The sequence below is a fragment of the Ursus maritimus genome, unplaced genomic scaffold (assembly GCF_017311325.1).
Source record: "Ursus maritimus isolate PB19 unplaced genomic scaffold, ASM1731132v1 scaffold_35, whole genome shotgun sequence".
Taxonomy (NCBI): Eukaryota; Metazoa; Chordata; class Mammalia; order Carnivora; family Ursidae; genus Ursus; species Ursus maritimus.
Window position 1 is genome coordinate 15,954,996 of NW_024426119.1, and position 25,907 is coordinate 15,980,902.

A 25,907-nucleotide genomic window follows, 5' to 3' on the forward strand; every position below is an offset into this window, starting at 1 on the left:
AGCTGTACGGAGGCGGGGACTGACTCCAGCTTTCACTATGATACCGCCCAGTGCTACCGGTTTCCCCTGGATATCTCAGTAGGTTCTGCGCTGAAAGAACCTGGCCTGCTTTCTCCCCAGATGCATTCTGGCACCACCTGGTACTCTCGCTGTATGAGAGACATGGAGAACCTGGGTGCTGGAAGCCCAAGTTCATTACTTCTGTGCTGGTCCCTTAGCCCAGCTGGACTCAGTGTCTTCATCTGTAAAATGGGGACATAAGGGAATACCCTCCTCCCAGGGTTTTTGGAAGTGAGACAACGCATGGACTGAGCTCGGCATGCTGCCTGGCATAAGTGTCCCCTAAATGATCTGTCACTTATTTATTTATTTATTTGTTTGTTTTAAAGATTTTATTTTTTTATTTGAGAGAGAGAGAAAGAGAGAGAGAGAAAGTACACAAACTGGGGGAGAAGGAGAAGCAGGCTTCCCACTGAGCAGGGAGCCCAATGCTGGGCTTGATCCCAGGACCCTGGGACCACGACCCGAGCTGAAGGCAGACGCCTAACTGACTGAGCCACCCAGGTGCCCTGATCTGTCACTTTTATTGCTAACATTTGTTCAGCGCTCACCCTGTGTCAGGCACTGTGTTAACCAATTTATATAAATTAACTCACTCAATCCTTTTAATGACTCAATCCCTTTAAATGACATAATGCAGGCAAAAAGCTTCACATAATTCCTGGCACACGGAAAAGCACTCGGAGTGGTCCCTATTGCTAATATGGTGTCTCGCACAGTTACACCCGCCCAGGTGTGGGCCCTGTCCTGGGCTGCTGCTTGCCTGGGGACCAAATGCCATGACTTAACTCTTGTGGTCCTTCAACATCTTGCCTTGTTCAAGGCTTGGCCCAGAAGACAGCTCCCCACGGTTCAGTGGTTTACTCGTGGACACAGACGTGTGAGCCAGCTGTTGCAGTGTAGTCAGGAGAGCCCCCTCGAGGTGAGCGTGAGGTGTGGTCATGGGAAACAGGAGGGGCACAGTCACCTCTGACTTGAGGGCAGGAAGGTCAGGACAGGTGTGGTGGACAGAAGATACTTGAGTTGGGTCTTGAAGGAAGAACAGAAGTTTGTGGGCAGAGGAAGGGAAGGAGGGTAGAGTCAGGAGGTCATAGGTCATTGGAGACGGTCAGCAAGCAGGCGGTGTGGGGGGGGGCAGACGGCAGAGGGCATTGGGGGCCAGGCTAAGTTCCATTTCTCTGGAGGCCATGAGGAGCCATTGAGGGATCTTAGGGAAGAAATATGATTAAATCTGCCTCTTTGTAAGCTCACTAGGATTGCAGCTGAAGGAAGGATGGGAGCGGGCAGCCTGTGAGGGGCCTAGAGCAGGAGCACAGGGAGGAGGGGAAGGGCATGAAGACGATGGCAGAAAGGGGTGTAGGGGAGCAGGTTGTGTGAGAGACATGGAGTGAGACATTTAGTGGCCTCCGTGTCCACTGAATCACTGGATGTAGACACTGGCTGGGTGTGGGGTGAGGGAGAGCGAGACGTCACACTGACATCCAGTGCTCTGACTCAGGGAGCTCCAACAAGGGAGGGCTGAGGAGGGCCAGGGGACGTGGCGGCGGAGGAATCATTCTTCAGCAAAGACAGCTGGGTGGATAGAGGTGGGTGCCCCTCTGCTCTGGCTGCTGGACTGAGGTCCTGAGTCATCGGGGACCTGGATGCTGTTCCCTGATACTTGGGGTGGCTGAGAGACTCATCAGCCAGCTCTGGCTGTTCCACTGTGGGAGTGACTTTGTGCCCTGAGTCCCTTTGGGCAGTTGAGGGGCCTGAGGATGTTTGGCCTGGGTGCAGGGCACCGAGAGAGGCTGAGGAAGCTGTCCCCCTCACAGTGACCCTTCCTGTCTTCGTGGAGGAGAGCTAACTCTTTGTGCTCCCAGAAGCCAAATTCTGACACGTGAGTGAGAGGCAGAGGAGCTGGATCTGGGTCCGATGGAAGGGACACTTTATTTCCTCCTCTACAAGACGGTGACAAATCACCTGTGTCAGGGTGGAGGAGGGTAGAATGGGAAATGCGTCTCAAGCGCTCTTTCCTGCTCCCAGCACGGAGGATGGGCTCCCTAACAGTCAGGATGCCCCTGCAGGAACTGTCCCCTCCTCCTCCGCTCCCCGGCCCCCGTCCCAGGAGCTCTCAGCAAGCAGGGACAGCTGCTTCATGACCGATGTAGAAGGACCTGGGATAGGACCTGGGATCAAGCGGCCGAGGTGTTACCTTCCCATCCCAAGACCGCACTACTCCTGGTGAGTCCATGGAGCTGGTGGGGCTGACAAAGGGTCATGAACAAATGATGGCGAATTTCCTTTTAACAAGATCTGCTATGACGCGAGACAAGATAAAGAATGTGAAACAGCCATAGTCCTCCAGCGAAATCGGAGTGACTGGCCCCGACTTGGGTAGGTTGGGGATGGTCGGGACCCTTGGTCTTATCAGAGGCAGCTTGGCAGACTGGGAATGAGGGAGAGATTTGGGGTCAGGGAACCAGAGAAAGCCCGGTCTCCGTCCCCTGCCAGCTCAGGACCTCAGACGGGTCACCTAACCTCTAAGGCGCATGCTCCTCCCTCTTTGCATGGTCTAAAGGACTGCAGGGGACATCGTCCGCGAAGCCCCTCACCGGGCCTGGCAATAGGAAGTATGCAGGAGACTTTAGCCAAATCTATAGCTGCACCAGCTGATGCGAGAAAAATATTAACTGGAACGGTTTCCTCTCCTCCTACCTCCCGGCTGCATCTCGGGATGCTGTCCCCAGACATTTCCCCTGGAGTTCTGGCTGTGGGTTGTCATTTTGTCTGCGTGCCTTTCATCCTCCCAAAGTCTCGCTAATCGCGCAGGAAGTGGGTGGGTAATGGGCTTCTCTGTTGTTCCACTGGCCTCCCTGTGAGTCTCACTGTTTTGCTTTCCTCCCCACGGGGGCTTCTCACACCCTCTAATGACTGTTTTCCTTTCAGAAATGGCATATTTTTAGACGAAAGCATTTCCTGTGGCTCGTCTCCGACTCTGGCAGATCTCTGATTTCTCCTCGGTTTCCCCGCCTCTCTCCGGTCTCCTGAAACCCACCCCGCAGCATGTGCTCAGTAAAGGCAGGCAGCGCTCGCTCCCGGCGCCTTCTGGGCTCTGGCTCTGAGCGGATCCCCGGGGCTCAGCGGCTGGGCCCGGGCCGGGGTGGGGCGAGCCGTGGTTGAAATGTTGGGTCCCTGTAGCCAGGACCGCAGTGGACACTTCTGGCTGCTGGCCAGCTCCCCTGGGCCGACCCTGGAGGGTGAGGGTCGTGGCGGTGGTTTCAAAGCGACCCAAACCACTCACCCTTCTTACTCAAACCCAAACGGAAAGGACCTTTTATTTGTGACACAGGCAAACCTGGGTTTGAATTATGGCTTCTCCGTTGACTAGTTTGGTGGGTGACTTAAAAGCTCGAAGCCTCAGTTTCTTCATTTGGAAATCGGGATAATATTAGTAATAATATTAGTAAGCCTCACAGGGCCATTGTAAAGATTCTGTTACGTACAGTATATAAGCGTCCATACCTGGCACTTAGTTTCTCTTATTTCTAATTGAAATAAGTATCCTAATTGAATTGCATTTTAAATCAGTAAATTTATGGTACTGTGATTTATTATTTAATTATAACGATTTATGTACGCGCTTTATTCCCCTCACTGACTGTAAGCCCCTTGAGGGCAGGGTCTAGATTGTCTTCATCTCTGAATACGAAGGGCAGAGCGAGTACCCCGTAAATGTCTGAGGGGCTGAGGAGTGTGACCCGACACTTTTTGGAGCCAAAGAGCTTCCATACATCCGTCAAGTGTGGGAAGCTCACGGCCTGTGCAGGGGTTCTGGGGCCTGGACAAAGGTAGTGAGAGAAAGTGCACGACAGGCCCCTGCCCCTTGGGCACTCCAGTGGGAAGACAAGATCCGGTAGCAGAGGGTAGGAGAGGAGCCGTCCTGGCTGGGGCAGTGTTGCGTGCAAGGACAGCTGTCGCTGGGTGACGGGGAAAGAAGGGTGGAGGACTTGCAGGCGCCTGCCCTCCGTCAGCCTCTCTACACGATGAGGACTGGATAGCCATGTATTGCTGTTTGCTTTCATTAATTTACTCAGTTGATTCTCGTTTTTGGAGCCCTGACTCTAGGCAGTTCTTTGAGCCAAACCTCCACTTACGCCTAGACCACTATGATACATGTGTGGCACTCAGATTGTCTCCCCCTCACCCCCCACTGCTCCATGAGCAAGACAGACATGGCTAATGGATCACGGCGTTCTTCACACTGAGCCCAGCGTCATCCGTGGTCCTCCGTAAGGCGGTCACCCCCGATGGAACGGAATTGCTCCTTGAGCTGAAGGCCACCGTCTTTGGCCTAGACTCTTAGACCACTGGGTATGGCCTGATGGCTCCATACATTTCAAAAGCTTATAATTTTCCCCACAAAATGCTACTATGCTTCCATTCTTTCTACCTTTCTTTATGGAAGCCTGTTTCTTACTCATTACTGGAAAGATTGGAAAAGTCTTAGGTGTTAGGAGGATGAAAGTCAGACAGACAAAAGGACAGGTCTCTACCTTTATCTACTCCTGTTTGGCAGGTGTTTGGAAAAAGCTTAAGTTTTGACTTTGGATAATGGGTTAAAATGCGATTCTTTCTGTATTTTTGTTTTTAAAAACTTTGTATTAAGCAAGTATTACTTTCTTAATAGAAAAAAATGCACTTTGGGATGACCGGGGGGCTCAGTTGGTTAAGTGTCTGTCTTCTGCACAGGTCATGATCCCAGGGTCCTGGGTTTGAGTCCTGCATCAGGCTCCTTGCTCAGTGGGGAGCCTGCTTCTCCCTCTGACTGTTCCTCCCTCTGACTGCCGCTCCCCCTGCTTGTGCTCTCTTTCTGACAAATAAATAAAGGAAATAAGTAAAATTTTTTAAAAAAAGTAAAAAATAAGTAAAAGTAAAATTTTTCTTTTAATTTCTAAAAAAATTTTAAAAATAAAGTAAAATTTTTTTTAATTTTAAAAATTTTTAAAAATTTAAAATTAGGGGCGCCTGGGTGGCGCAGTCGTTAAGCGTCTGCCTTTGGCTCAGGGCGTGATCCCGGCGTTATGGGATCGAGTCCCACATCAGGCTCCTCCGCTAGGAGCCTGCTTCTTCCTCTCCCACTCCCCCTGCTTGTGTTCCCTCTCTCGCTGGCTGTCTCTCTGTCACATAAATAAATAAAATCTTTTAAAAAAATTAAAATTAAAAAATGTATTATAAAATGCATTTTTAATTTTTTTAAAGATTTGTTTTTATTTGAGAGAGCATGCATGCGTTTGTGCACCAGTGGGGAGAGGGGCAAAGGGAGAGAATCCTCAAGCAGACTCACTGCTGACCAGGGAGCCCAAGGGGCTGGATCCCAGGACACAGGAGATCATGACCTGAGCCAAAACCAAGATTTGGACGCTCAACCGACTGAGTCACCCAGGTGCCCCTATAATAATGCATTTTATTTTAAAGTATATAAAACTTACTCAGAACTTATCACTATATATCCTTTTGTACCTTTTGAACAATGGACCATGTGAATATACTACCTCGTAAAAAATAAAGTCAATAAATTAAATGCTGGTCTTTGTGTTTTACAGGTGAATACCCTTTTTTTCCGAACGTATTTCCCATTTACAGAGTCTCTTGAAATTCAAAGAATACATCGTGAAGATAATGAGGATGACGGAAAGTTGTCTAGCACTTCGAAGGAGGTCCACCTGGGGGTGATCGATTTAAAAAAAAAAAATCCAGAACGGTTTTTAAAAGAATCTAGGTGGAGGGGAAAATACTCTGGAGCAAAAGGAATTCGAACTTAGGCCCCAGTGTGCAAGGCCCCTTTTGAAATTTCATGCCTAATTTTGTATTTGTAACTTTGTATTCTTTATCTTAAAGTGAGCCTCCCCTTCCTATCCCAAGCTATATGGGGCTTCAGGCCCCATGAAGCCTGGCTGTCCCCATGTTCAGAGGGAAATTCTTCTTGGTCTCTACAGGGTTCAATGTCCATCAACCCTACAGCCTTGGGGAAAGTGCTAGAGCAGGAGCACCTGGCTTTTTCTCTATTTTTTTCTTGCCTCTTCCCCAGGAGCTGTATTTGTTAATAATGGGAATCCACAGACCACATTTTTACTAGAGGGCAGGGTCACTTCTGTGGAAGGAGTCCTGCAAAGACCAGGGTCTTCCTCTGTCTGGGCTATGAACACAGTGGCCGGGCCTCCTGGTAAGTAAGGCAACCCCAAGATTCTCAGCCTCTGGGGCGCCTGGGTGGCGCAGTCGTTAAGCGTCTGCCTTCGGCTCAGGGCATGATCCCCGCGTTCTGGGATCGAGCCCCACATCAGGCTCCTCCGCTAGGAGCCTGCTTCTTCCTCTCCCGCTCCCCCTGATTCTGTTCCCTCTCTCGCTGGCTGTCTCTGTCAAATAAATAAATAAAATCTTTAAAAAAAAAAAAAAAAAGATTCTCAGCCTCCTTATCTGACTCAGTTGGAAAAGTGGAGGTGGCCCTTTTTTGGAGGCTGCTGACCTTTGATTCAGAGGGGCTGCAGCAGAAGGCCTCACTATGGCTTCAGGCGCAAGCCATGTCTTCCTGTCCCTTGTGAGGGTGAGAAAGGCTGACACTGTATTCTTTCTTAGGTATCTGGTAACTTGTGTATGATTGTGACCCTGCTGGGCCAGGGAGTGATCTTAAGATCCTTAATAGTCCAACGTGCTCATAAAACTATCTGCCCTTATTCCTTCTAAGTTAGACAAAAAACAAGAATTATAGTGAGTCAGTGTTGAGTGCTTATCATATCTTGTCACTATTTTTAGATCAAGCAGAATAACTCTGGGTGTGGACAGGGCAGCAAAGCTGAGGTATAAGTAAATATCTCTATAGAAATGTTAGCAGCTGTGCAAATAAGTGGACAGAGGACCCTAGGTGAACAGGAAGGGAAGGAACAATTTGCTGGAAGTGGATTGTAAAGCACACAAACCTTAATGAGGTAAACATATTCCCAGATTAGCAGAGTCCCATGGGGTGTGCATAGGGTGTTCCTAGTTGTCTTTATGACTAAACGCTAAGTGGTCTGGGGTGGGCCTTTGTGTGTTTAAAAAGTTCCCTAGATGATTCTAATGTGAGTCCAGGCGTGAAAACCACTCCGTAGTTCAATGGTATCGCAAAGAGGATACGGTCACAGGGCTGGATGGGTGAACTCATGTTGGGGATCACACCAGGATTTGAGGGGATCCCTCCATCTCAGGAATTAGATCAAGAGATAATTCATTACATGAGAGACTATGGACTATGAGACACAAACTGAGGGCTTCAGAGGGGAGGGGGGTGGGGGAATGGGATAGGCCGGTGATGGGTAGTAAGGAGGACACGTATTGCATGGTGCACTGGGTGTTATACGCAACTAATGAATCATCGAGCCTTACATCGGAAACCGGGGATGTACTGTATGGTGACTAACATAATGTAATAAAAAATCATTAAAAAAAAAAGATAATTCATTATTCCATAGAGCAGTGGTTCTCAAACTTGAGATTGCTTCAGAGTCCAGGAGGGCTTGCTGAAAGCTGGATTGTTCGGCCTCTGACTCATTAGGTCTGGGACTCAAGAGTAGACATGTTTGACAAGTTCCCAGGTGATGCTGATGCTGGGAGTCTGGGGACCACACTTTGGGAACCACTGTCATAGAGGACACAGGTCTTGGTTCTGAGAGGCACTGCTGGGGAGAGGGATAGAGAGCCTGGGGGTCCAGTGCCTGCTGTGGTTCATGCAGCCGCCGCGTGGCATAGGGTAAGCCACGTGACCTTTATGGGCCCAGTGTATTCGTGTTCATCCGTCATCCGGGGGTAAGATGAGCTGCCCTGCCTATCCCCAGAGGCTGAGTGGGATCATCAGAAATAACTCTCATTGGGCCCGTACCAGATACTGAGCATTTTCCATATGCATTATTTCAGTTTACTTTCTCAACATTTCTATGAAGTAGGTCCTATAATTCTTATTTTACAGATTCGGAGACTGGAGTTCAGGAAGCTTCGTTACCTTGTCAAGGGCACTGTGGCAGAGGCAATTCCAGCTGACCCCAGAGCCCAAGCTCTCCACCGCTGAGCCAACCCTGACCCTCGGTGGGAAACCCTGTGAACGCTGAGACTTGCCGAACACTCTTTAGCTGTGGTTTTTCTAAGTGGTGAGCAGGATTTGATGTAAGGGCTACCTAGTGGGCTAATCAGTCTACATCACAGCGAGCAAACCCCAATTAAATCAAGTCTGGGCAGATAGGGAGGGCTCCAAGAGAAAACACAACAAAACACATCAATCACTCAGTTGCGATGTTGGAGAACAGGCCACTCAGATAAGACGAAGGCATTAATTAGGAGGAAAAAGGAGCAGAGCAAACAGCCGGCAGGAAGACCAGAGGGCTCTTTAAAAGCCTGATGGAAGCCCAGGAAAGCTGCCTCCCAGCAAACCTGGCAGCAGACCACAAACGCTGCAGCTGATTCATTCAGTCAAAGCGGCCATCTTGGGAAAAGGGCAGCTTTGAAAAGGAACAACAAAAAAAGAGGCTCACAACAGGGGACCAGGAAAAGCCAACAAGTGGGACCCGATATGTGCAAATTAGGAATGGTGAGCTTAGGGGAGCTCACAGAGATAAGGAGCCCATAAGCAAAGGTTCTGCACCCCAACATAGGGGAGCGCCAGAGGCAAGCACCTTTTGGTCCTTGGAAACGAGAGGGCCCATGTTCCAGGTGGGTGAGACAGATGATCCTTGAAGGCCACTTCAGCTCTCAGTTCCAGTGACCCTCTGTGAGTTGGGTTCATGCTTCATTGGTCTACCAGGTTTCTTTGCCCAGGTAAGCAAGTCTTTGGGGAAGAGTACAATGAATGAAAACCATTTTAACTGTCAGAAAAAAAACTGATGAAATTTCACGCCAAAGTTTGCCGGGGAAAGAAGTTGTTATAACTATCAAACATAGGTAGGAATGTTGCATAACAAATTACTTTTATTTAAAAAAAACAACGCGGGGCGCCTGGGTGGCACAGCAGTTAAGCGTCTGCCTTCGGCTTAGGGCGTGATCCCGGCGTTCTGGGATCGAGCCCCACATCAGGCTCCTCCGCTAGGAACCTGCTTCTTCCTCTCCCACTCCCCCTGCTTGTGTTCCCTCTCTCGCTGGCTGTCTCTATCTCTGTCGAATAAATAAAAATAAAATCTTTAAAACAAAAAACAAACAACAACAACAACAACAACAAAACAATGAGATTGTTGTGAGGGGTCAGGTAAGTCAGTGGATGTCTGAAAAGCACTTTGAAAATCGGAATTGTTATTCTTTAGAATAAAGGCATTTCATAAAAAATTGGGATAATTTTCTGAATGAAGAGATGTGAAAAGTGACTTTACTTAGTAATTGAAATAACATAGAAGAGTTTTATGTGATACGGAAAGAGAAGGAAGAAGGTGTATGAGTCCCAGGAGATAAAATGCTCGGCTGATGGTGATAATGCAATAGGGCCACATGAATGGGCAGAAAAATAGATGATCTTCGATGTGGACAAGGTCACGACACATTCAGCAAGGAGTAACCCAACAACATATAAAGTGGTTGGCTCTGACCTAATGGGTACAAACCCAGAAGAATTTCTCTCTTTGGAGCCCGTTTCTCACCTGTAATGCGAGTTCAGTCAAGATAGCTAACGAAATATTTAAAATAACACTAGATCCTTAGACCTTAAAGAAGCTGTGGAAATAATGTAGTCTATTGATTAATTTTAAAGGTAAGAAAACTGAGACCCATCTGGCAAAGGAGCTGGTCCGAGGTCCTATAAATGATTAGGGAATGCACCGTAGGCAAGATGGAAACTATTAATCTACCTTTCATGGAACCCAGGTATCTGATAAAGGCCATCTTGAAGAGTATGGGGGATTTCTAAAGCCTTTCTAGGTTGACGAGGTGGAAGGTTGACCAAATGCTCCTTCAGAATGCCTCACTGTGTTAAAGACAACGTCACGGAGATGGGGAGATAGATACCTCAGGACTAGTAAGATTTTCCAAATAATCTTATATAAGTGGTTCCTATTAATCACACAGACGAGACTTCACAGTGAAATTACACATGAGTTTCGAAAAAGCAAAATGATGACAGCCCAAACACCTGTTGGCTTGGGGACGAAGTCTTCTTATTTATTTTATTTTATTTTATTTATTTTTTAAAAGATATTATTTATTTATTCGACAGAGATAGAGACAGCCAGCGAGAGAGGGAACACAAGCAGGGGGAGTGGGAGAGGAAGAAGCAGGCTCACAGCGGAGGAGCCCGATGTGGGGCTCGATCCCAGAACGCTGGGATCACGCCCTGAGCCGAAGGCAGACGCTCAACTGCTGTGCCACCCAGGCGCCCCGAAGTCTTCTTATTTTAGAACTGGCATTTCATCATCAGAGCTGGGGCTTGATAGGACTTCAGAGGATTTTCAGATATCCGCCAGAAGATCTAACTCCTCTGCCCCCGTGTTAATTAGAAGTGATACAGGGGCACCTGGTGGCTCAGTCTGTTAAGAGTCTGCCTGTGATTCAGGTCAGGGTCCTGGGATCGAATCCCGCATCGGGCTCCCTGCTCAGTGGGGAGTCTGCTTCTCCCTCTCCCTCTGCCTGCTACTCCCCCTGCTTGTGCTCTTTCTTTCTCTCTCTCCCTGACAAATAAATAAATAAAATATTTAAAAAAAGAAGTGATAGACATTGGGGTCTATGATTCTTTCTCTACTTTCCTGTGTACTACACCTAGACTGACCACACGCCGCAGAGAGTAGAGACGATGACAGAGGACAGAGAGCACTCTTCGGATGTGTCATTTGTGATGGCTGTACTCTCAGACTCTAACCTCCCGGCCCCTGCACCCCCAGGACCTGTCTGAGCCTTCCTGCAGTAGCGGATTTCCTAGGAGTGAGGATGCCTGGTCTAAGTTCTTCGCTCCTCTCCCCCCACCTTACTGAATCATTTTTGGACTCCTCCCCATCACCCATCAGCCCACTTCTAGCTGGATACGCGACATTTGTCTCTTTGGTCCAGTCCAGCCCTGCACATCGGTCATTTCCTATAATCCTTACTTAATGGGTCGCTTAATCTCCCATGTAAAACCTTTTCCATTATTGCCGTGCAATTTCATGGAATTATCTGTAAGAGTGATTTTTTAAAATCTTAAGTCTTCATTAGGGCACAGGCTGTGTCAGAGGCCAAGTGGAAAAACTTCCGCAGCTCATAAGTACCAATTGTAAATAAGTATCAGTCGATCAATAAACACATCCTGTTCCGAAGAGCAAAGAGCTGAGGGTAGGGAGGCGGTAAACAACCTCTTCTGGTGGGAAGGACGGGAGTGACACAGGCAAAGGTAGGGCATACGTGCCAGAGAATCTTCTTTCTCTGATCCCTGGAGGGCTAAGATACAGAAACTCCGAATGCCCAAGGAAATGACAGGGCTGCAATAATGGGGCTTTTCTTTACTCCGCTGCAAACCAGTCGTAGTAATATTCTTTTATTTGGACTTTAAAGGTAAAGTAGAAGAAGGACCCTACGTGTTTCGATGCCTGATAAAGCCACGGAAAGTTCTAGAAAAACAAGACACTTGGAAGGGACTGACCCCAAGAAGGTGGAAGGTGTGGTAGAAAAATTGCCTTCTGCAGAAATATGAGAGGACTTGAGGACGGGCTTAGTTTGAAGTGACTAACTGCTCAAGAACGGCGGTTCAGATACTTAATGTTCATGTGTCTTTAAATCTTGCTCTAAATAAAATGCTTTGTTTGTACTAGTTGTTTGTCATTATGGGCTCTTTTAGCGAAAAACTCTGCCGAAGTCTAGGGATGTGGGAAAGCAGGCTGGATCTGGCTCGGCTCACCCTGTGGCTGGGAGCTAGGTGCTCTCTCTCTCTCTCTCTCTCTCTCTCTCTCGGAGGCCGTTCGGTGACTCGGGGCAGCGCCCGGCCGCAGTGTCTGTGGCACTGTCCTGACTGTCATCGCCGGCCTGCGAAGCAGCCACAACGAAGGCCACGCTCCTTCAGGTGGCAAGTGACACGTATGCGGGCCGAGATGAAAGCTTGAGCAGACAGCAAACGTGTGCTTCTTGCATCATGATGTCTTTAACACAACATAGTGCTTTTGGCAAATTTCCCCCTCGAGTGGAAGCTTTGGATTTCAAATGCGGTTATTGGCCTTTCATCTGTGCTTCCTCTACGGTTCTATTTTCTGATCCATTACTTTCATCTCTGAAACCTGTCATTGTGACTCTCATATCAATGGAACCATCACTCCAAAAGCTTTTTACTCTTTGGGTCAGAAACGTTTACTATCAGGCAATTGAAATGATTGTATTTGTATTGACCTCGTATTTGAGAGTCACTCAAGATGTCCTGGGAAATCAAACGTTCAAAGTTAAATGAGTGTCTTTCTTTGATGTTTGTTCCCAGATGAGCAAAGAAGGTGAGGGTCCTTGAGAGAGTGCTGGGAAACTGGACAAGCTGGTAGGTAGGGTAGGACCCAGCGTGGGTCCCCGAGGGAGAGGGCAGGGGAGGGCTTGGGGAGAGGGCAGTGGAGGGGGGAGACGAATGCGTGTCATCTCCAGGCGGAGAGGAGGAGCGTGGCTGACCCGGCGCTGGTTGCAGGGGCCCTGAGGGGGTGAAGGCGGCAGGTGCCGCAGCCTGGAGGTGAGCCGTGGGCAGGAAGCTGGGGTCTGCGTGGGCTGTCGCCTTAGGGACATCCCACAGCAAGAGAGGGGAAAGGAAAGAGCACAGTGGATTCCAAAGCTTAATTTGGTCTGGGGCATAGACTCCTGTAGCAGCAAAAGCATCTTTGCGGACACTCCCACTTGCAGACTTCGATCAGCTGGTCGTAGGGTTTCCTGAACTTCCCGGAGCGGCTGTCGGGGCTGTAGGAACGCAAACCGCAGCCCCGCTCAGAGGTGCGGACCTCCCGGTGCGCGCAGACAGCTGCCGGTGAGACCGACCCAGAAAGCGGCCCTTGCTCCAACGGGATGTCGCCCGCCCCCTTCCACGGCGGAGGCGTTAGAAGCAGCCGCGGAAGCCCCGCGCTCGGGCCTCCCCAGGCGCTCCGCCCGCAGCTCCGGTTCCCACTCCCGTCTGCACCTCGCCCCCTGGCCGCGAGTCCGCGTGGCCCTGAGCGAGTCAGGCACACTCTTGGCAAACTCCGGTTTCCTCCTCTGGTGAGCGAGGGCCCCGGGGTCGTGGAGGAGGTGGCAGACGATGGCGCTCGCGGTGGCCTTAGCGCACGGCCTGGCTCCTGAGTGCTCGGTAAGTTTAGCCGCGAGTGACAGTGTTCAGAGAAGGGGGACGACTGGAAGCTCCTTGGGGAGGTGAGGCCCAAGTCAGATCTCGGCCAATGGATGGAGCCCGAGACAAGGAAGCTCGGAGGAGTGAAGCCGGGGTGCCTCCCGTGTGAAGCAAGGGGTGCGAAGGAGTCAGAAGAGGAGGGTCGGAGAGGAATAACGTGGCAGAAAAGGGTTGGTTGGTGTTGGTTGGTTGGTTGGTTGGTTGGTTAGTTGGTTGGTTGGTTGGTTGGTTTGTTGGTGTTGGTTGGTTGGTGTTGGTTGGTTGGTTGGTTGGTTAGTTGGTTGGTTGGTTGGTTGGTTGGTGTTGGTTGGTTGGTTGGTTGGTTTAAACTCATCTTCAGGGGACGCTTGGGTGGCTCAGTCCATTAAGAGTCTGCCTTTGGCTCAGGTCACGATCTCGGGGTCCTGGAATCCAGCCCCGCATCAGGGTCAGGCTCCCTGCTCAGGCAAGAGTCTGCTTCTCCCTCCCCCTGCTCTTGCTCTCCCCCCCACCTCAAATAAATACATAAAATCTTTAAAAAAAAACCCACAACAACTCATTCTCAGGTGAAATAGTGTGTTGAGGCTGAGAGAAAAAGTAAAGGATGTTGGGACAGAGGTCAGGCAGCTGGGACGTTGCCTCTGTGTGTGTGTGTGTGTGTGTGTGTGTGTGATTCTAATAAGCAAAGATGGAGAGGGGCATGGTGGGGCTGAGGGGGTGATGTTTCTGGGCCGGTGCCTACTACGCTGTCACTGGGCTGGAAACCAATCACTTTCCCCTTGTCTCTCAGACACACGACAGGCTGGCAGATGCCCAGATGCAGTAAAAAGACACGGAGTCTCCGTGGTCGCTGGTCTCGGGTGTGCTACAGCCCCCCACCCCGCAGCCGGCCCTGTTTGTTTTGCTTGTGAGAAGGTGCTAGCCCAGGGCACTTGGAACCCCTTCTTTCCTACCCTTGGTCCCCCAGACACCTGTCTGAGCTGACCCAGTGCTGGCACTGCTCAGGGCCCAGGGGGAGCCACAGCCTGTGAGTCTGTCCTTTGCTCTTTGTCTTCCACGGTTAAAGCAACTTTCAGGCAGCAGAGAGGAACCAGCAACTGGGCGCCAATCAGCTGTGGGGGGTAAGGGTCTCTGGTCGCTCCCTCCAAAGTACCCGCAGGAGTGCAGTGAGGGCACAGAGAGCTTTCTGTGGCCACACAGGCCCACTGACATGCTTCCTTACACGTCAGAGCCACTCCCCTAGGCGATCACAGTTCTCGCCTGTGAGGGGACAGGACAGGTACTAGAGGCAGGTGTTGGGGGGCTGAGCCCCTTCCCGGAGGTCACGGAACGCACCGAGACTGGAAAGACTGCGGGGCTGCAGCAGCGCTCTGCTCAGAGCCAAGGGGCTGCTGTCAGGACCCTGGAGCAAATGACGCATGACTTTCTTCTCATCGCAGTGGTCCACAGGGGACACGAGCGTGGTAGTCCGGCAGGGAGGCTGGGGGACTGGCTCCTGGCTTCCTCTCTCTACAGCAGTGCTGCTCTGGTGGGTCCCCGCGGGGAGGAAAGAGTGGGATCCACTTCCAGGACTCTCCCACAATGACTTCAAAAGCACGGCTGAGTCGGCAGCATTCTGGGGCCACGTAGCAATACAGGATTAATTCCAGAACTTGTGCAAGTGCTAATGAGGACCGAGAATAACTGCACTGACCTGTCTTGGCAGGCAGGCCCGGCGGGGGCGGAGCTGGGCTGTCCTTGAAGGGGTTCGCGGGCCTGCTCCCTCTGCCTGGGCCTGCAGAGGCCAGAGTTCAGCTCCCACGTTCCCTTCAGCACTGGGGGTGTGGGGGGAGTGGAGAATGATCCGGAGCCGCCTCTGAGCCAGGGCTGTGCCCCTCCCACATAGGAGAGGGAAGCCAAGCGCTGCCACGTAGGTGAGAAAACCAACTTGGCAATTACCCTGCCCCACCGAGCCTTACTACTGCTGGTCAGTTCAGCAGGCCCATCCATCTCCTGCCCTGCCCCGGGGAGCGTCTCTCCTCTCGTGCTTAGAACTAATTTGTCTGGATGTCTAGAACAGGGCAGGGAAGCGGCCTTCGTTTCTTTGGCTTTGGTCTGGGGTGCAGTCAGGGAAGAAGTGTGTATGTGTGTGCGTGAGTGCACGTGTGTGAGCACGTGCCCACGTTCATGTGTATGAGTGTGTGTGTCTAAACGGATGGATTATCGACAAGGCAAAAAGGGGACCACTGGTGCCAGCTTTTCAAGGACGACGCAGAACACCTTTATGTAAATAGTAAATGTGATCCTGTTTAGTGGGATAGGGTGGGGCCGGAGCCAGAAGGACTCCTGTCCTGGACCCAGATGTCAATTAGTTAATTTCACCAGTTAATCAATCAGTCGTGTTAAGTCACTCATCAACATTTACGTAGCACCCACTATATGCCATGCACTATGCCCAGGCTGGGCCTTAGTCCCAAGGGCTCACAGTCCTATAGGGGAGGCGGAAATATGAACAAGCCCACAAAAAATATGACTACGGTGTGTGCATGGCTGGAGCAGGTAGGGATGATGGAAGCAAAGAGGAAGGGGGCCTAACTCCAAGGGCAGAGGGATGACACTCAGCATCCAGCTCAGAGGATGAGGCGCGGACGTTGGCTGGGTGGGAGAGGGGACGAGGGAGCAGGCCCGCACTGCAGGGCAAACAGGGGGAGTAGGTGTAGATGGGTGGGAATTGTAAGGTGGAGCTGAAACCTGGAATTTGAAGGGAGTTTTCACCCAGGAGGGGAGGAGGCATGCCAAGAAAGTCAATGTGACTAGAGGCCTGAAGGAGAGCGTTGTTCTTTCCCTCAGCACCTGGCGAGAAGGCGGTATTGCACGGAGACGAAGAACACAGGCTCTGGACTGAGGCCACCTGAGTTCAGATCCCAGCCCCGCTGCGGGGACAACGGGCATCACCCTCAGTAAGTGTTAGCTTTTGTCACTGTTACTATTCCAGCCAATCTCCAAGTGCTCTTACTTTTTCCTTTGAAGTGTTTCTTGGGTCTTGCTTTGACTCTCTCGCAGCAGTGACCCCCTGAGACTCTGCCCCTGAGCGCTGCTCCACCCCCCTCACCTCTGCGTTTCTGCGTGTCTGGGAAGCTGGCCTCGTTGGCTTGCTTTCTTCCCCTGCAACCAGCCCGTGGACCAGGCCCACACAGGGCCCCCATGTTCCAGCCGCTTCTCTGCTCGAAGGCCTGAATGCTCCCTGTTTTGGAGAAGCACCAGTGTGGCCACTATCCCCTTACAGATGAGAAAACCATGGGTCAAAGAGGCTAAATGAGTAGTCCACACTCCTAAGCAGCCCAGCCCACCCCTTCCTAGCTGACGGTCCTTGAACGAGCAACAGAACTGTCCCGGGGCCTGAGTGCCCCAGGCATTGGAAGAGATGCTGGAAAAGCTCCCTGCAGGGTGGGAACGAAGGTGACAGTTAGGATTATAACCTAAGTGAAGGGCTGGTAGCGCGTCTGGCACACAGTCCGGGGCTCTGAAACGTCGAAGCCCCCCCTCTCCAGCTGGGTGGGTGGTCCCTGGCCCCAAGAGCCCACCATGGCTGTTTGCACGTGCTGCCTCCTATCCAGGCCTTCCTCCCGTCCCGTGCACCTGTCACCCCGTAGCTCAGCACCACCTCTTGCCCCACGAGCTGTTCTCGACTCCTGACTTGCCCAAAGCCCCTCCCTCACTGCTTCACACGGAGTTAGAATTCCAGGGAAAGGCCCAAACCTCATCTCAGAGCTATGTTTTAAATGTCCTTAAAGACAGAGGCCAGACCGGTCGGAGGCCAAGGCTCTGGGAGCTGAGGGGCTTCGGGTATTCTGGATCAGGCTTGAGTGGGGCTCACGAGGAGTTGCAAGGGCACCCAGAGCAGACCCCACAGGGCCGACCTCGGAATCCACTGGCAGGCTTGGAGGCAGAGAGCCCGAGGCCGAGACCGTCGCCGCCTTGCCTTCAGGATGAATCCGAAGGATGGTTTCCCTTCTTCGGCAAGTGGGAGAGGCCCGTTCTTGTCAAGTGCAGCCAACTGTCCCCACAGCCCACTGTTGCTCTGATGTCAGAGGAACCCAAGGGCCTTGCCCAGGGCCACCCGGGGCCTTCGTGCCAGGGAGGAAGCCGTGCTGCGTGCACGGGGGCCCGTGAGGCTCTAAGATAACTTGGTTCCTCTCTGAAGAGTAAAAGGAGCCAGTATCTGTTCTAGATCAGGCGTCCTTGGGACGGGGGTGTGCACTCTCCAGTTCCTTCCTGTGACAGCAGCCAATGCAGCCAGAACCCGGCCCAGAGCCCAGGGCTGCTTTCTGCTTCATTATGGGCCAAGCCCAGTTCGGGGGAATGTTTATTTGTTTTCCCGTAAATGTAAAAGTCTCCTTAGAGGGAGTACAAAACACCTGTCTGCTGGTGGGGCTCTCTTTTATTTTCTCTGTTCTTAGGAGTGGGCGCGACTTCCCCCGGCAATTGCTGCTTTCCGGAAAACCTGGACCAAGCCTGGGACTTGTTATGTCATTTTGGCTTTGATTTATGTACGCATGTATTTATTGTTAACTTTCTAAAAGGGATCCCAGAAGGGGGAAAAAAAAAACAATGAAGCCAGTTCTTCAAAGGCTATGAAAATATGGTCGCACGAAACTTAAGCAAGGACTAAAATCCAACCTTACCAGTGAATATGTGCCCCCCAGGGAACACTACCCAAAGCAGAATCTCTAAGAAGATGCTTTCTGTGGCACTCCTGCTTGCTGGGAAAGGTCAAAGGTTGGCCACTAGATTTTTTTTGACTAGAATTCAAAGAGGTCTTCTTGGGCTGAGAGAGGTCAGCCCTGCCTAATGTCCACTAGGCCACTGGCTTTCAACGACTAAAGGCTGGGGTTGTCCCGGCAGAACTAGACGATGCCTCTCTCACCTAAAAAATATGAAGTGAGTCCTCTGACTCTCCCTCCTAGAACGTATTATGCCCATCGCCAAGGGAGAGCTATGGCCTTCTCACCATTCTATGATCTAGTCGCTTTTCCTCTTAAATATTCATTAGAAAATAATAAAGCCATAGGGGCACCTCCGTGGCTCAGTCAGTTAAGCGTCTGCCTTTGGCTCAGGTCATGATCCCAGGGTCTTGGGATCAAGTCCCGTGTTGGGCTCCTTGCTCAGTGGGGAGCCTGCTTCTCCCTCTGCCTATCCCACTCCCCCTGCTTGTACTTTCTCTCCCTGTCAGATAAATAAATAAAATCTTAAAAAAAAAACTTAAAAAAGTAAAAGAAAAATAATAAAGCCACAGATGTAAGGACCACAGTGGTGTTATTGGGGTCGACCTAATGCACAACTAAACCATCTCTTAAAGGCCAGAGAGATAGTTGGCAGGGACCCTTTCCAGAAGGTTCTGTAACCCCCATAGTCCCCATTCTACTGGGACACTGGAGTCAAGGACAACGGGCAGAGACGGGTGTACCGGGTGTGTAATTCCCAGGGCATAAGGATGACCCAGATTCTACTGGAAAGAGGGTCAGAATGGAGTTCTTTGGTTTCTGAGCTTTTCTCATGCGGAAAGGAACCAAGAGTAGTATTCGGCTCTGGCAGAAAGCTGGTCTAAGAGCTCAAAGTATCCAAGGCAGAGGGATGACAAGTGGGAGAGCCTCAACAGACACTGTTCTTTAAAAGGTGTGGTCCTAGGTGTTGTCCTCGGTGTTTTGACTTGGTGGAAAGAGCCGGGGGTGGGGACGATCTTCCTGCTGTAAACAGCAGCAACGGCGTACACACCAGTACAACGAACAAACCAAGTGGTTCGTGTGATTGGTTTTAACGCTTTCATTGCATGAGGTTGAGGGCCATGGCGGGGAGGCTCAGCTATTCTTCCAGCCAGAGCACAGGCCAACCTCGCTGGGCGAAGTCCACGCCCCGACTCCAAAGGCCAGTTTGCGGGCTTCACATTTAGTAAGCTCTTCCTGATGACCCCGTTTAAAATTTTATTCTCCTTTGAAGAAGCATGGCACAAGATATATGGGCACACATTTTTTTCGGGAACTTTCCCGGTCTCTGTAGGAGTAAAAAACTAAAATAGGTACTCATTTTTTTTTTAAAGCTCTCCAGCTACTAGGGACAGCAAGGACTTTTGCCATTTAATTTTTGTTATTATTCAGCTCATGAAAATGTATTTTTTTTAAAGATTTTATTTATTTATGTGACAGAGAGACAGCCAGTGAGAGAGGGAACACAAGCAGGGGGAGTGGGAGAGGAAGAAGCAGGCTCCCAGCAGAGGAGCCTGACGTGGGGCTCGATCCCAGAACGCCGGGATCACGCCCTGAGCCGAAGGCAGACGCTTTAACGACTGAGCCACCCAGGCGCCCCCCATGAAAATGTATTTCTTAATCCTCCAGCTACAGATTGCTCCTGGTTAGAAAAAGCAGAAACCGGTATGTCCCCTGCACTCCAGAAGCATATCATTCAAGACTTACAACATGGCCTATCCAACAGAAAGGGACGTGCGGAGCATACCAAGGAGCCCATAGCCGTGGCAGGATGAGGACACGGGCTTTGGTCCAGGAGGAAGAGGAAAAGGAGCTGTGTGAATGGCAGAGGCTGCTAGGTGTAGGAGTGCAAGGTGAAAATCCTTACCTTATAGCCACTTTGGTCAATTTTATATGGAGAAAATGACGAAGCCAGTGTTTTTCGCCCTTTTGGGTACCAAATGGGATTACCTGGCTGGCTTGGCCAGTAAAGATATTAACCACGAAGGGGACTGATCACAAAATGACATGACCTTCATCGTTGAAAGATTTTAAGGAAAAGGCAGCTTCGAGGGTCTCATCCACCGTGGGTGGGGAGGAAGCGGGTGTGATGCATTGAGGGAGCTGTGCCGGGTGTGTGGTCTACAAATCGGGGAAAAGCTCGGCTGCTGTGGCCCTGCCCTGGAGAAGCAAGTGGCAACTAATAAGCTGTGTGCTTTGTAGGTAATCCTGCTTTCCATGGGTAAGCTTGAAGAAGAATTAGGACCTTCCATGCTCTGAAGCCCAGGGCTGCTCAGCTCACACTACGTGGCAGGGAGCCCCCGGGGCTCATTTGGCAGTACTTGGATGCTGAGAATAAAAGTCTCTCTGCTGGAGACTAGTTTCCACCTTGCTCTCCACCCTTGGGTATGCCACTTGACCTTCTTAGTTTCTATTTCCTTAGTAGCAAAAGAAATGAGTTGGACTAGATATTCTCCAGGAGCCCTTCCAATTTTCCAATTCTGTGAATCGGGTGCACTTGAAAAAAAAAATACATGCTTCTTCAGTTGGGAAAATAAAAAAGAGATAGAGAATAAAATAAAAAGATAGAGAATCTCCTGTTTTTCCCAATTTGTTCTGCCTTTGTGAATGGGGAGGGGAAACCTTTGCAAACTAGTACGTCAGGGAGAAAAGAGAGACGGGAGGTTAAGGGGTGGGGCAAAGCCCCTGTGTGGACAGGCTACTGGCCCGAGTGGGGGGTGGGGCATCAGTGGTGGTGGCCCGTGTGCTCCTGCAATCCTCCCAGGAGGGGGGCACTCCCTGGTCCCCACTACACCCCTCCTCTGCACCTGCCTTCAGGGGCCCCTGGGCTACACCAGGCCAGATGTGCCCTGTTCCTGGCTGTGGCTTTAGCCATGCTCTCGTGCTTGGGGCAGCCTGCTTTTTGCCCCTCATACGTGAAAAATGTCTTTTTTCATGATTATGAAAGCAATACACACCACTGTGGAATGATAGGAAGGTACAGAAAAGTATTAAGAAGCACAAAAACCAAGGTCAGTTATAATCCGATCACCCAGAGCTATTCACATTTAAGTGTATTTTCTTCTAATGTATTTTTTTTCCTTCTTAACGGGAATGTATCCATTTTGTAACTGGCGTTTTTGGACTCAATCTCATAGCATGTTCCCACGTCATGAGACGTCTCCAGCCCCCACGTCATCCCCACGGCTTCCCAGGGCTGACGCACGCCTTTGGTAACCCCACCAAGTCGGGCCGTTCGGACCTCTACTCCTCGCTCGTGCTGTTCACCTGCCCGAAGTGCAGCCACTCGCTGCTCATGTTTAGTCTTAGGATTCTTTAGGGCCCTAATCCTCCACGACGCCTTCCAGGCCACGTTGGAGGGCCTTCCCGATCATCCCTCCATCCCTAACATCCCTCCCCTTCCCTTCGGTCTTGTCTTCAACATGTGTTTTGGAAAGTTAGGTCTCCCTTTATGTAGGTGTCCCTTGGGCAGCAGCACAATGGGAATATTTAACAACTGGCTCCCTGGGGGGAAATATATACATATATGTATGTTTATTCTATATGTGATTTATAGCAAGGATGTGTATGATACAATTTACAAATAATACTAAAATATCCGGTACACTTTACTGTAAACTCCACATAGCCAGTCGAGTCTCACAGAACGCGCTCAGTGATTTTTGCTGAACTTTTTATCGTTAGCCAACCTGTGGTGGATATTTTAATTTACATTCACGAGGAAGACAAAAACGAAACAATGAAGCTGTGTGATGGAACGTCAGTCATGCAAGAGGGACGTGATTAATTCTTTGCTGTGTCCGGTAATTGTTTTTGAATTCTGGAAGAATATCGTCTCCATTTTTGTCTTATATACAATTGGAACAACTAGAGACACAATACATGTTTACATTTAATCTTCATTATTAACAGTTTCTCCATGGTTTTCTTAAGTCCAGACCAGGGCCTGGCAATCTATGGCCTGCCACATCTCATCTACCACCTGGTTTTGTTAATAAAGTTTTATTAGAACATGGCCATGCCCATTCATTTATCTACCGTCTGTAGCTGCTTTTATGTTACGATGGCAAGGTTATGTAGTTGACGAACTAACACACAGAGGGAAAAGTATTTACTGCCAGTGGTGCTGCTAACGGGGAGTTGGAAAAACATGAACTGTAGCATATCATTGTATTGTACTCCCATCAAAAATGTCAATAAATGTCAATCACCGTAAGAACAGACACAATAGTAAAATGGAGTAAAATAAATAGGAACAGAGGAATTTTGAGTATTTGCTACTGTCGTTGTTGTTGTTTTTTAAAAGATTTATTTATCTGAGAGGTGAGGAAGGGCAGAGGCAGAGGGAGACAGAGAATCTCAAGCAGGCTCCCCACTCAGTGTGGAGCCCGGCACAGGGCTCCATCTCACGACCCTGAGATCATGACGTGAGCCGAAATCAGGGGTTGGATGCCTAACCGACTGAGCCACCCAGGCGCCCCACTACAGTTGGTCTGAAACATCATGTACTTAATTGTAAGTTTTTATAATTCAATTTTAAAATCATGGCTGTGCTTAAGAATCAGCTCACGAAATTCTTTTTTTTTTTTTTTTTAGATTTTATTTATTTATTTATTCGACAGGATAGAGACAGCCAGCGAGAGAGGGAACACAAGCAGGGGGAGTGGGAGAGGAAGAAGCAGGCTCCCAGTGGAGGAGCCTGATGTGGGGCTCGATCCCAAAACGCCGGGATCACGCCCTGAGCCGAAGGCAGACGCTTAACCGCTGTGCCACCCAGGCGCCCCAGCTCACGAAATTCTTGAAAATGGAACAACTGGTTCTGTCAAGGGTGAGGGTTTTGCTCTTCAGCGGGGAAATATGATCCCGGCCCATCTGGGTGGCGCCTCACCGCACCCTAACCCTGGGGAGACTTCTGCCCAGGATGAGGGCATAAGAGGGTCTCATGCTCATCGTCATTACTTCAACTTGAAGAAAGGAGCCTCTTGTGTATAGCCGGGGCTCCCCCATCTGTTGATTAGAAAATTAGTGGCCATGTACTCTGGCCACTATAGAGTATAACCATGAACCCCTACCCACCACGTGCGGAAATGAGTCATTCCAGACGGAGCCATCCAGAAGGCACAGATGGTGCCCTGACCCTGCATGACCTGGGTGGGTATTCTATGGGAATAGAGCACAGGGTCTGGCCAGTCAGCCCTGTCAGCTGATGCCCAGTTTTCCGCTTTGGAAGGACCAACTTATAAGCCTTCCCCGCCTCCTCTCCCACCCCAGGTGGGCAGGCGCAGCTGGCTGACTGAAGCCAACTCAAGATTCCCTGGAGTCATGTGGCCTTGGCCTAGGAAAACAACAGTCAGGACCCATGATCTGAACAAGTTGGTGTTTTCTCTAAGGAAACCCCATGTCTCAAACCTTCCACTGTCAGCTGCTCCGTGGCCTTAGGGAGCAAGCTGTTTTTCTGGCTAGTTGCTTTAAGTTTGCCAGAACCACAAGACAAGTGACGCTGAGCCATCTGCATGGAATAGCAGGGAGAGGACAGGTGCCAGGGGCTGCAACGCTGGACTCCTATCCCACCATCACCACTGTGCTCCGTGACCTTGGGCTTGAGCCCGTTTCCCTGCGGGCTGGATGTCTCACAGGATTATTGTGAGGTCATCTGAGACAATATATGTAGAAAGATGCTGCAAATAGTAAGTGTAAGAGGACCGTGAACAGGACTGGCAGCAGAGCCTCTGCTGGAAACACCAGGTGTTCGGTAACCCATATTCCCTAAAGAGGCTTGTCAGCAACTGGGGCCAGATTGCCGAGGAAGCCGACCCAGTTACCATTCCCCACCCTCTTCTGGCCACAGGGAGGAGATGAGTGGGAGAAAAGAGGTAGGAGAAAGTGGGAAAGTAACTCACTTCGGCCCCTCCCATTGTGACTCTTCACCTTGAGGTCACGTCGGGGGAGCATTTATCAGGCTCACTTATGGAGGCTGCAGAGTACGGGTGCCTGCAGGAGGCAGCTCTCATCTTAATGCTCCAGGCTGGGTGCATGCTGAGATGGGGAGGCTCTTGGCTCCGTCGGTGGTGGGGATAGAGTTTTGGGGAGAGTCTGACTTGTGTCTACAGGAGTTTCGGGGCTCTGTGTGAACGTGGAGGCTGTGCCTGTTTCAGCAGTGTCTGAAGACAGGAGGCTCAGGCGGGGGAAGAGACTCAGGGGAAGGGATCCCTCACGTCCATTCCCCTCAGCCCTAATCAGGCAGTGGGAAGAAGACCCCAGTGGTTTCTCAGGCTCTGTAAAGGGTACAGAGCAGGGGGGGCATGGACCACTGGAGAAGCCAAAGAGAGCCACAGCTGTCCTTCTCCATGACAGACCCTCAGAAAGCCTGTCCTCACAAGACCATCCTAGAGCTAAGGCCACCAGCCACAGATGGGCCCAGAGTAAGCCAAGACCAGACAGACCACAAACAGAATCTCTGTGTCCCCCACCTGTATCCCACTGCCAGCTCTCCTAGAGTAATTCCAGAACAGGCCTGCTGTCCCATCCCACACCACAGTGCCCCAGTGGGAAGAGGAGTCAAAGAGTAGAAATGTCTCCTCTGTACTTCAGATCATACCTTCTCCCCGAATCCAGCTCATGAGCAGAAAAGGAAGAATGGGGGGGCGCCTGGGTGGCACAGAGGTTAAGCGTCTGCCTTCGGCTCAGGGCGTGATCCCGGAGTTATGGGATCGAGCCCCACATCAGGCTCCTCTGCTATGAGCCTGCTTCTTCCTCTCCCACTCCCCCTGCTTGTGTTCCCTCTCTCGCTGGCTGTCTCTCTCTCTGTCAAATAAATTTAAAAAATCCTAAAAAATAAAAAGAAAAGAGAAAAAAAAAGAAAAAGAAAAGGAAGAATGTCCAATGGATGTGAGACTGAGGCTTTAGAATTAAGTCATAATAAATTAGACTAAATTTGAACAATAGAACCGACCAAAAGTGAAGAAATCTGCCCAAGATGCGAAGGGTTGGCAAAGTACAACCTGATAGTACGTGGTCGACGTCAGGGGTGGGAGGGCTATAAAACAGGTTCAGGTTCATACCCCTCTAAATTCAGACTGATCAATAAACCTGTAATGTAAGTCTTAGTTTTTATAGTAGGTGGTCCCTCTGAACTTAAATTGAGTCAAATATATGTATGGAGCAGCGGTTCTCAAACGAGAAAAAAATTTATTGATCAATTTTATTTATTTCACTACTCTCCCTGGAGGGAACGGGGCTCGAAACTCTCATGGGCGTGTCTCTGTGTTAAGGAACCAACTGCAGGGGTGCCTGGGTGGCTCAGTCATTAAGTGTCTGCCTTCGGCTCAGGGCGTGACCCCGGCGTTCTGGGATCAAGCCCCACATCAGGCTCCCTGCTCAGCGGGAAGCCTGCTTCTCCCTCTCCCCCTCCCCCTGCTTGTGTTCCCTCCCTCGCTGCCTCTCTGTCAAATAAATAAATAAAATCTTAAAAAAAAAAAAAAAGCCAACTGCAAGTTCGTTGCCCTACCAACAAAGGAGTCTGCAAGGTGACCAGGACGCCCCCCCGCCCCATGCTCTTGAGGCCAGCTCGGCCTGGGTGAATTCGCTGCTACAGCAAACCTCTGAGCAGGGGTCCAATGTGCATAGTGAAAGTGTGTAAGCAGGGACCAGTCCTCTCTGGTCTGGCTGTAATCTCCACTTCATTTATTTTTTTTTAAAGATTTTTTATTTATTCATTTGACAGAGAGGGAGACAGCCAGCGAGAGAGGGAACACAAGCAGGGGGAGTGGGAGAGGAAGAAGCAGGCTCCCAGGGGAGGAGCCTGATGTGGGGCTCGATCCCAGGAC

The 25,907-nt window shown here is 50.4% G+C and overlaps 1 protein-coding gene and 1 long non-coding RNA gene across 2 annotated transcripts in view; one reads left to right on the plus strand and one right to left on the minus strand.

Moving 5' to 3' along the window:
- Positions 1-25,907, minus strand: part of LIPC (lipase C, hepatic type) — a 154,759-nt gene that overhangs the window by 90,648 nt on the left and 38,204 nt on the right. The window lies entirely within an intron of this gene.
- Positions 1,568-6,405, plus strand: LOC121100225. Its single transcript, XR_005831973.1, has 3 exons — positions 1,568-1,939; positions 2,127-2,283; positions 5,646-6,405. It is a non-coding gene; the product is annotated as an uncharacterized LOC121100225 (long non-coding RNA).